The 7,943-nt window shown below is 41.6% G+C and overlaps 1 long non-coding RNA gene across 1 annotated transcript; it reads right to left on the bottom strand.

The window, feature by feature from the left end:
* Positions 1–4,347: 4,347 nt before the first annotated feature.
* LOC113890394 lies at positions 4,348–6,149 on the bottom strand. The gene is made up of 2 exons (XR_003510487.1): positions 5,831–6,149; positions 4,348–4,450 (listed from the first exon to the last, which is right to left on the bottom strand). It is a non-coding gene; the product is annotated as an uncharacterized LOC113890394 (long non-coding RNA).
* Between the last annotated feature and the right edge of the window lie 1,794 nt (positions 6,150–7,943).

Here is a 7,943-nt window from a genome sequence, read left to right on the forward strand (position 1 = left end):
TTAGGATGATGATGAAAACAAAGCAAAAGGAAAGAAGAAACTCTTACTAGGGCATTGCATGTGAATTAGTTCATTTAGTCATCATAACAATTTTATGATGTAATTACAACCATTATCTGTTATAATGAGTTAACCAAGGCTTGGAGAGTTTAAGGACCTGCTTGTGTGCATGTCTGACTCTTTGGGACTCTATGGACTGTAGCCTCCCAGGCTCCTCTGTCATGGGTTTCTCCAGGCAAGGACACTGGAGTGGGTTGCCACTTCTTTTCCAGGGGATCTTCCTGACCCAGGGATCCAACTTGGGTCTTCTGCATTGCAGGCAGATTCTTTACCATCTGAGCTACCAGGGAAGCCCTAAGCAGCTGCTTAAGTCATAGTATTAATGTGTGATGGTCTCTCCAAGTCTAAAACTGTGATGGTGAATCATACAGTCCCTTATCACTGAAACTTACCAGTCTGTCTTCATTTCCAAGACACTTCCTTTGTCTGGTCTTTAAATGTCTAATTCCATCTCTGTGTGTCTTTCTCTCTGTCTCTCTCTCATACACTCACATGTATGGCATCAGATTATCTCTTTTATTGTAGTAATTTGGCCTTTGTAAGCAGACAAGTAGCCCTGATGTTCTATCCAAAAAGATACTGGGGAAAATATAGCATTGAAAAGAGCAGATACTAAAAAGAAAAAGAACCTTCTGTTCCTTTAACCCTTGGCCATTATGTCCAACTGCTAATACCAACCAGTGTTGCACCATCAATAGGCCTTGCCAGATAGATCTTCCCTATTCCTAAAGGTTAGCCAATTAGTTGATTTTCCTTTGGATTGGAAGAAAAAAAAATGATTATGTGCATAAATAGGTATATGAATAAGTTTATGGAAGCCATTTTGAGTGACAGAATTCCAATCTGCCCAAACCTTGAAAATGACACCAACTCACTACTTTGAAGCAGCCTAGGTCAGAGGCTACAGCTCCATGTTACCTATCATCAGAGCACCAACCTCCAAGTTCTCTTGGCTACAATCTAAACGTCAGATGCTGAGGTCCTTGATGACTATGCAGCAATGACAAGAAGAGACGATAAGCTGGGAACCATCTCTGAATCAAAGTGCTGGCCCCACTGCAGCTGTTCCATGTAGAAGGAACACATTTACAGTTTCACCCTTGCCATCATTCCATGTTCTTACCTGCTCATTTCTACAGGACCATGAGTGAACCAAAGGGTAAATTTGGGAATAGGAAGGGGGGCATTCATAACTCATCTTTCCTTTGGCTTTGCACAAAGCACAGGTTTTCTGCAAATGTCAGCCATTTGGTAAGCTTAGTAGCAAATCCTCTGCACTTTCTGGGAGAGGCTGTCCCTGGATGCTAAGTCTAATTCAATCATATGATATTAGAAACTTGTTATAGTCATGCACCTGAACTGCATAAAGGTCAAGGAATGAATTTTAAATGACACTTAAGGTGTAGGATGGGCAGGACTTAACTGACTGCATATTGACAATGAGGGAGAAACTGGGTGGCTCCTGTTCCCGACATAGGTAACTGGGTGGATAGGCTATTACCAGGAAAGAGGACAATCAAGGCAGGTTTTTTTTTTCCCCCCACACACAGCATGCAGGATTTTAGTTCCCTGACCAGGGATCAGACCCACGCCCCCTGCATGGAGTCCCAACCACGGGACTACCAGGGAAGTCCGTTTTTGATTTTTTTCCAAGTTAAGTTTTGAGATACCTCCTCGGCTAATGAGCAACTGTCCCTTTTACAAAGGCTGCTCCCTGCCAAAGGAAGAGTCACAACAGTCTGCACAGTGGAGGCCAGCCATCTGGTCGTATCTTGTTGGTCTACAATGGACACTTAAAAATACTGTGCCAAATAGATCATCTTTCTGATGGCTTGGGATCAGATCTATAGAAGGACAAAGTTTTCAAATCGTGGCTGGAATTTTAATTGTGCTGTGGGCAACCATATCCAGAGAGAAAACAGCAGTAGTAGTAGCAGGAAGGAGAGGAAGAGAGACACGACCAAGGCAGGCACACCCCCAAACTAGCAGAGAGTAAGAAAATAACCTGAGAGAGTACTGGCAGCGTCCCATTTTTGGTCCTTGTGTCTAAGACCTGGCTATATTGCTACCCATGTATTTCATAACCTCAGCTGTGTCCTTACATTTTTTGTCTCTTCTCTATTCAATTCAGCTCTATTTTATGCATCATGTAGGGATAAAGATCACATACTGGGTTTTGGACATACAAAATCTGAAGTATCCAAGTGCAAACATCTGTAGGATATTTGATGTATTAGTCTGGTGTGCAATAAAGGAGGGAAATGGCTGGGATGAAATACGTATTTAATAAATACGTGTTTGGCATATAGGTTGAGGTTGAGTGAGAATGGCTATGGTCACTTAGATCATAGGAAAGGAGCTAAATATAATCATCTTAAAAGAGGATTAAAGCGCTATTAAAGTGCTGCACTCAATATGCCAGAAAATTTGGAAAACTCAGCAGTGGCCACAAGACTGGAAAAGGTCAGTTTTTATCCCAACGAAAGGCAATGCCAAAGAATATTCAAACTACCAGACAATAGTGCTCATTTAACACACTAGCAAGGTAATGCTCAAAATCCTTCAAGCTAGACGGAGGAGCCTGGTGGGCTGCAGTCCATGGCGTCGCTAGAGTCGGACACGACTGAGCAACTTCACTTTCACTTTTCACTTTCATGCATTGGAGAAGGAAATGGCAACCCACTCCAGTGTTCTTGCCTGGAGAATCCCAGAGACGGGGAAGCCCGGTGGGCTGCCGTCTCTGGGGTCGCACAGAGTCGGACACGACTGAAGCGACTTAGCAGCAGCAGCAGCAGGCTGCAACAGTACATGAATCAAGAACTTTCAGATGTATGAACTGGATTTAGAAAAGGCAGAGGAATCAGAGATCAAATTGCCAACATCCACTGGATCACAGAAAAAGCAAGGGAATTCCAAAGAAACATCTGCTTCATTGACTATGCTAAAGCCTTTGACTGTGTAGATCACAACAAATTGGAAAATTCTTAAAAGAGATGGGCAGAGAAATCTTCTTTAAACAGGTTGAATAAATTGACTAGAAAAATTAAAAAAAAAAAGAGAGAGAGATGGGAACGCCAGACTACCTTACCTGTCTCCTGAGAAACCTGTATGCAGATCAAGAAGCAACAGTTAGAACTAAACATGGAACAACAGACTGGTTCAAAAATGGGAAAGGAGTATGTCAAGGCTGTATACTGTCACCCTGCTTGTAACTTATCATGATGCGAAATGCTGGGTGGGAAGATTCACAAGCTGGAATCAAGGTTGCCAGGAGAACTATCAACCTCAGGTATGCAGATGATACCACTCTAATGGCAGAAAGTGAAGAGAAACTAAAGAGCCTCTTGATGAAAGAGAGTGAAAAAGTTGGCTTAAAATCCAACATTCAAAAAACATAGATCATGGCATCCATGATCTTCAAAAAACGAAGATCATGGCATCCAGTCACATCACTTCATGGTAAACAGATGGGGAAAAAGTGGAAATAGTGACAGATTTTATTTTCTGTGGATGTTGACTACAGCCAGAAAATTAAAAACTCTTGCTTTCTAAAGAAAAGCTATGACATACCTAGACAGTATATTGAAAAAGAGAGACATCACTTTGCTGACAAAGTTCTGTATTGTCAAAGCTATGTTTTTTCCAGTAGTCATGTATGGATGTGAGAGTTGGACCATAAAGGCTGAGCACCAAAGAAATTGATGCTTTTGAACTGTGGTGCTGGAGAAGACTCTTGAGAGTCTCTTGGACAGCAAGGAGATCAAATCAGTCAATCCTAAAGGAAATCAACCCTGAATATTCACTGGAAGGACTGATGCTGAAGCTGAAGCTCCAATACTTTGGCCACCTGATGCAAGACCCAACTCATTGGAAAAGACCCTGATGCTGGAAAAGATTGAGGGCGAGAGGTGAAAGCGGCAACAGAGGATGAGATGGTGGATGGTATCACCAACTCAACGGACAGGAGTCTGAGCAAACTCCGGGAGACAAGTGAAGGACAGGGAAGCCTGGCGTGCTGCAGTCCATGGGGTCACAAAGAGCTGGACATGACTGAGCGACTGAACAACAGGAACTGAACACAGGACACTGATTCTGGAGGAAAGTCAAAGACCTGCGATTTCTGAGGGCGTGAAAAACATCCTTTGGTTTCTGTGGTTAAAAACAGAATCTTCCCTAACTTTTCAAATTATTAAGTATGATTAAAGTCTAGAAACATAATTAATCTAATAATATTGTAAATGATGAGTAATGGCATACAGTGTTAGAAAGAAACTTCTACATGCAAAATTGACATAGTAGCATTTATTTCAGACGAGCAAGAATGTTCATGCTATTTTCCATCTTCTTTCAGGAAAACCCAGCTACTAGTGGACAACTTTGATCCCGTCACCTAATTCACAGAATACAGAAAGTCAGGATGCAGTACAACTGATTTCACTAAAGAGTTTGGGAAGGATTTCTCCAATTAGCTACAAATGATGACCAGAATGCCTCATGGAGTCAAAACTTTACCACACCTAGTAAATTAGCAGGGCCTCTGGGATATTGTCTGGTATGATTCCCAAACATGTGTTAAGCATTATTTGTCATGGAACTTTGTGCAATAAAAGTTTATCTTTTTTATTAAAGATCACTAAGACATCTGTCAATTAAGATGGTTCCTTGGATCTTACTTGTTCCCTCCTTTTCCTTTTAAAGTCATATATTCCATTAAAATATTTTTTTAAAGTTTAGTCCCTGAAGCATATGCCATTTTCAGCATGCCAATTCTTCTGCCCCAAAAATGACAAGAAAGAAACATATTTTAATTCTTCCAGGTTTTCTTTGACCATGGAATTTATGTCATTAGAAATAGAATGTAAAAAAATCTACTTGCTTGTATATTAAATTTAAGAGGTGGAGGGCTTCCCTTGTGGCTCAGTGGTAAAGAATCTGCCTGCCAATGCAGGAGACACAGAGTTGATCCCTGTTCTGGGAAGATCCCGGAATTCCCTAGTAGCTCAGCTGGTAAAGAATCCACCTGCAATGCAGGAAACCCCTGTTTGATTCCCGGGTCAGGAAGATCTACTGGAGAAGGGATAAGCTACCCACTCAAGTATTCTTGGGCTTCCCAAGTGGCTCAGCTGGTAAAGAATCTGCCCACAATGCAGGAGACCTGGGTTCGATCCTTGGGTTGGGAAGATCCCCTGGAGAAGGGACTGTCTACCCACTCCAGTATTCTGGCCTGGAAAATTCCATAGACTATATAGCCAATGGCTGACAAAGAGTCAGACAGGATTGAGCAACTTTCACTTTCTGGGAAGATCCCACAGGCCACAGAACAACTAATAAGCCCATGTGCCACAACTACTGAGCCTGTGCTCCAGAGCCAGGGAGCACCAATTAAAGAATCTATGTGCCACAGCTACTGAAGTCTGCATGCCCTACAGTCTGTGCTCCACAACGAGAAGCCACTGCAATGAGAAGCCTGCATACCACAGCTAGAGAGCAGCCCCTGCTCACTGTAACCAGAGAAAAGCCCACAGAACAATAAAATCCTAGCACAGCCAAAAACAAATGAATAAAATTTTTCAAAAATTAAAAGGCATAGTCTTGAAAATAGTTAATTTTCTGTAGGATATTTACTCTTTTGTCAGACATAGTCTTACTATAGTTCTACTTCCCCTGTGGACTGAGAAATCCACAAGATAAAATATACAGTACAGGCAATACAGTTTCCCCTAAAAACATACATTTTTAAATTTTTTAATTTTTTGGCCATGCTACATACCTTATGGGATCTTGATTTCCTGACTAGGGACTTAACCCATACCATGGCAGTGAAAGCAGTGAGTCCTAACCACCGGACCACCAAGGAATTGCTGGAAAACACATTTTAAATGAAGCGTTAGCATTTATTACAAGAAAAGGGACAGATTGAAATATAAATCTAAGCTAGTGTTTTGCAAACTATTCTGCAGGACACTAACATCCCACAAATTCTCAACAGGCATTTTTAAACATAGAAGAATTTTGATTGGGTCTTGCTGCTGCTAAGTTGCGTCAGTCGTGTCCGACTCTGTGCGAACCCATAGACGGCAGTCCAACAGGCTCCTCTGTCCCTGGGATTCTCCAGGAAAGAACACTGGAGTGGGTTGCCATTTCCTTCTCCAGTCATGAAGTGAAAAGTGAAAGTGAGGTCGCTCAGTCGTGTCCAACTCTTAGCGACCCCATGGACTGCAGCCCACCAGGCTCCTCCATCCATGGGATTTTCCAGCCAAGAGTACTGGAGTGGGGTGCCATTGCCTTCTCCGTGATTGGGTCTTAGGGAGGAGAAAAAAAAAGGTTATAAAAGATATTGAGACAGTTGAGACAAACTGAATATAGACTGTGTATTGAATATTGCTGTATCAATGCTAAATTCCAAGTGTGTGATAAAGCTTTCATGGTTGTCGAAAGGTTGGGCAGACTTAGCTTCCACTGCAGGTCCAGATGCATGACGACAGTCGTCCCTGTGCCAACCTTAGCAGTTCTCCACCAATAGATCTGCACTTGTATGCACGGTACCTGTCCCCAAATATAGGAAAAAGCATGGAATGTGTAAAAAGATGGGTAGTTTAGTATAGACAAAGCATAAACAGAGAGAGGGAGGAAATGCAGCACGATTTGTAGAAGCCAGATTGTGAAAAATCTTATGTGCCAATCCAAGGGAATTAGATATTATTTTGAAGGCAAATAGGCAGAAAAAGAGATAGGAAATAATGTGAAGAATTTTTGAAGTACAGAGTAGCATGATCAGGTTTATTTCTAAGAATTAAAACTGTCAACATTGCAAAGTAGAGGCTGGAGAGCATGAGACTGAAGATGAGGATCTTGTTAGAAGATAAAGTAAGGAGATCAAGGACTAAAATAAGTAGCATCAGAGAAAATGGAAAAGGGAAGATGGACCAGAGAGGAATTGTTGAGCTGCCTAGAAGGCAATCCAGCATAGTGGTGTTAAGAGCACTATTTTAGAGCCAGGCATTCATTTACCTACTGTATAACCATCAGCAGTAAATCATCTAAATGAGCATTCCACACCCCCCCCCCCAACAAAGAAGTGAATACCAGTTATCTTCTTCACCGGCTTGTGATTAAGGATTAAATGTGGGGTAAAAAATGATAATGTACAAAAAAGTGTCAGCACAGTGCCAGGCACAAAAGAAGTTCTGTTAGTTAATATTATTACTGCAGTAAACAGGGAGAAGGAGGGATTGACAATGATTCCCAATTAGCTAGAATTTGGTCTGGCTTTTCAATCATACAGCCCACACCCTTTGTTCAGACCAGTGCTTCTCAAAGTATGGTCTCCAGAGTACCAGCAGCCGTATAACCCAACAACTTGGTAGAAATGCAAATTCTCAAACCCAGCGAAAACTACAGTTATAAACTCTAGAGCTTAGGGTCCAGCACTCTACATTTTAACAAGCCCTCCCTGGTGACTCTGTTATACACGGAGTGTGAGAATTACTCATTTAAATACTCCTTTTCTCTAGTCTGAGCTCTTAAAACAGTCTCTTAGGGTATCCTTCTCGGCAGTCTCTTTCCCTTGAATTCATCACACAGAACAGCCAGGTTTTTTTCCTAAAAAACATGCCACACCAGGATATGATTACCATCTGTAAGTCACAGTAAATGTTGGGCAAGTTTATTTATCCTATTTGGGCTTTAGTTTTCATAAACGTAAAAGGGAACGTTAAACATGACATAATCTAAAACAGTACCATCATCTAGGAGATGCTCCACACTGATGGTTGAACCTACGATCTCACTCTGTTGTCAGAAATTAAGTCACTTGATTAAAGCCATCCAACTTGATAAAAGATTCAAGATTAGAACACAAGTTTCTCAATTATGAATTCTGG

The sequence above is a fragment of the Bos indicus x Bos taurus genome, chromosome 3 (assembly GCF_003369695.1).
Source record: "Bos indicus x Bos taurus breed Angus x Brahman F1 hybrid chromosome 3, Bos_hybrid_MaternalHap_v2.0, whole genome shotgun sequence".
Classification (NCBI taxonomy): Eukaryota; Metazoa; Chordata; class Mammalia; order Artiodactyla; family Bovidae; genus Bos; species Bos indicus x Bos taurus.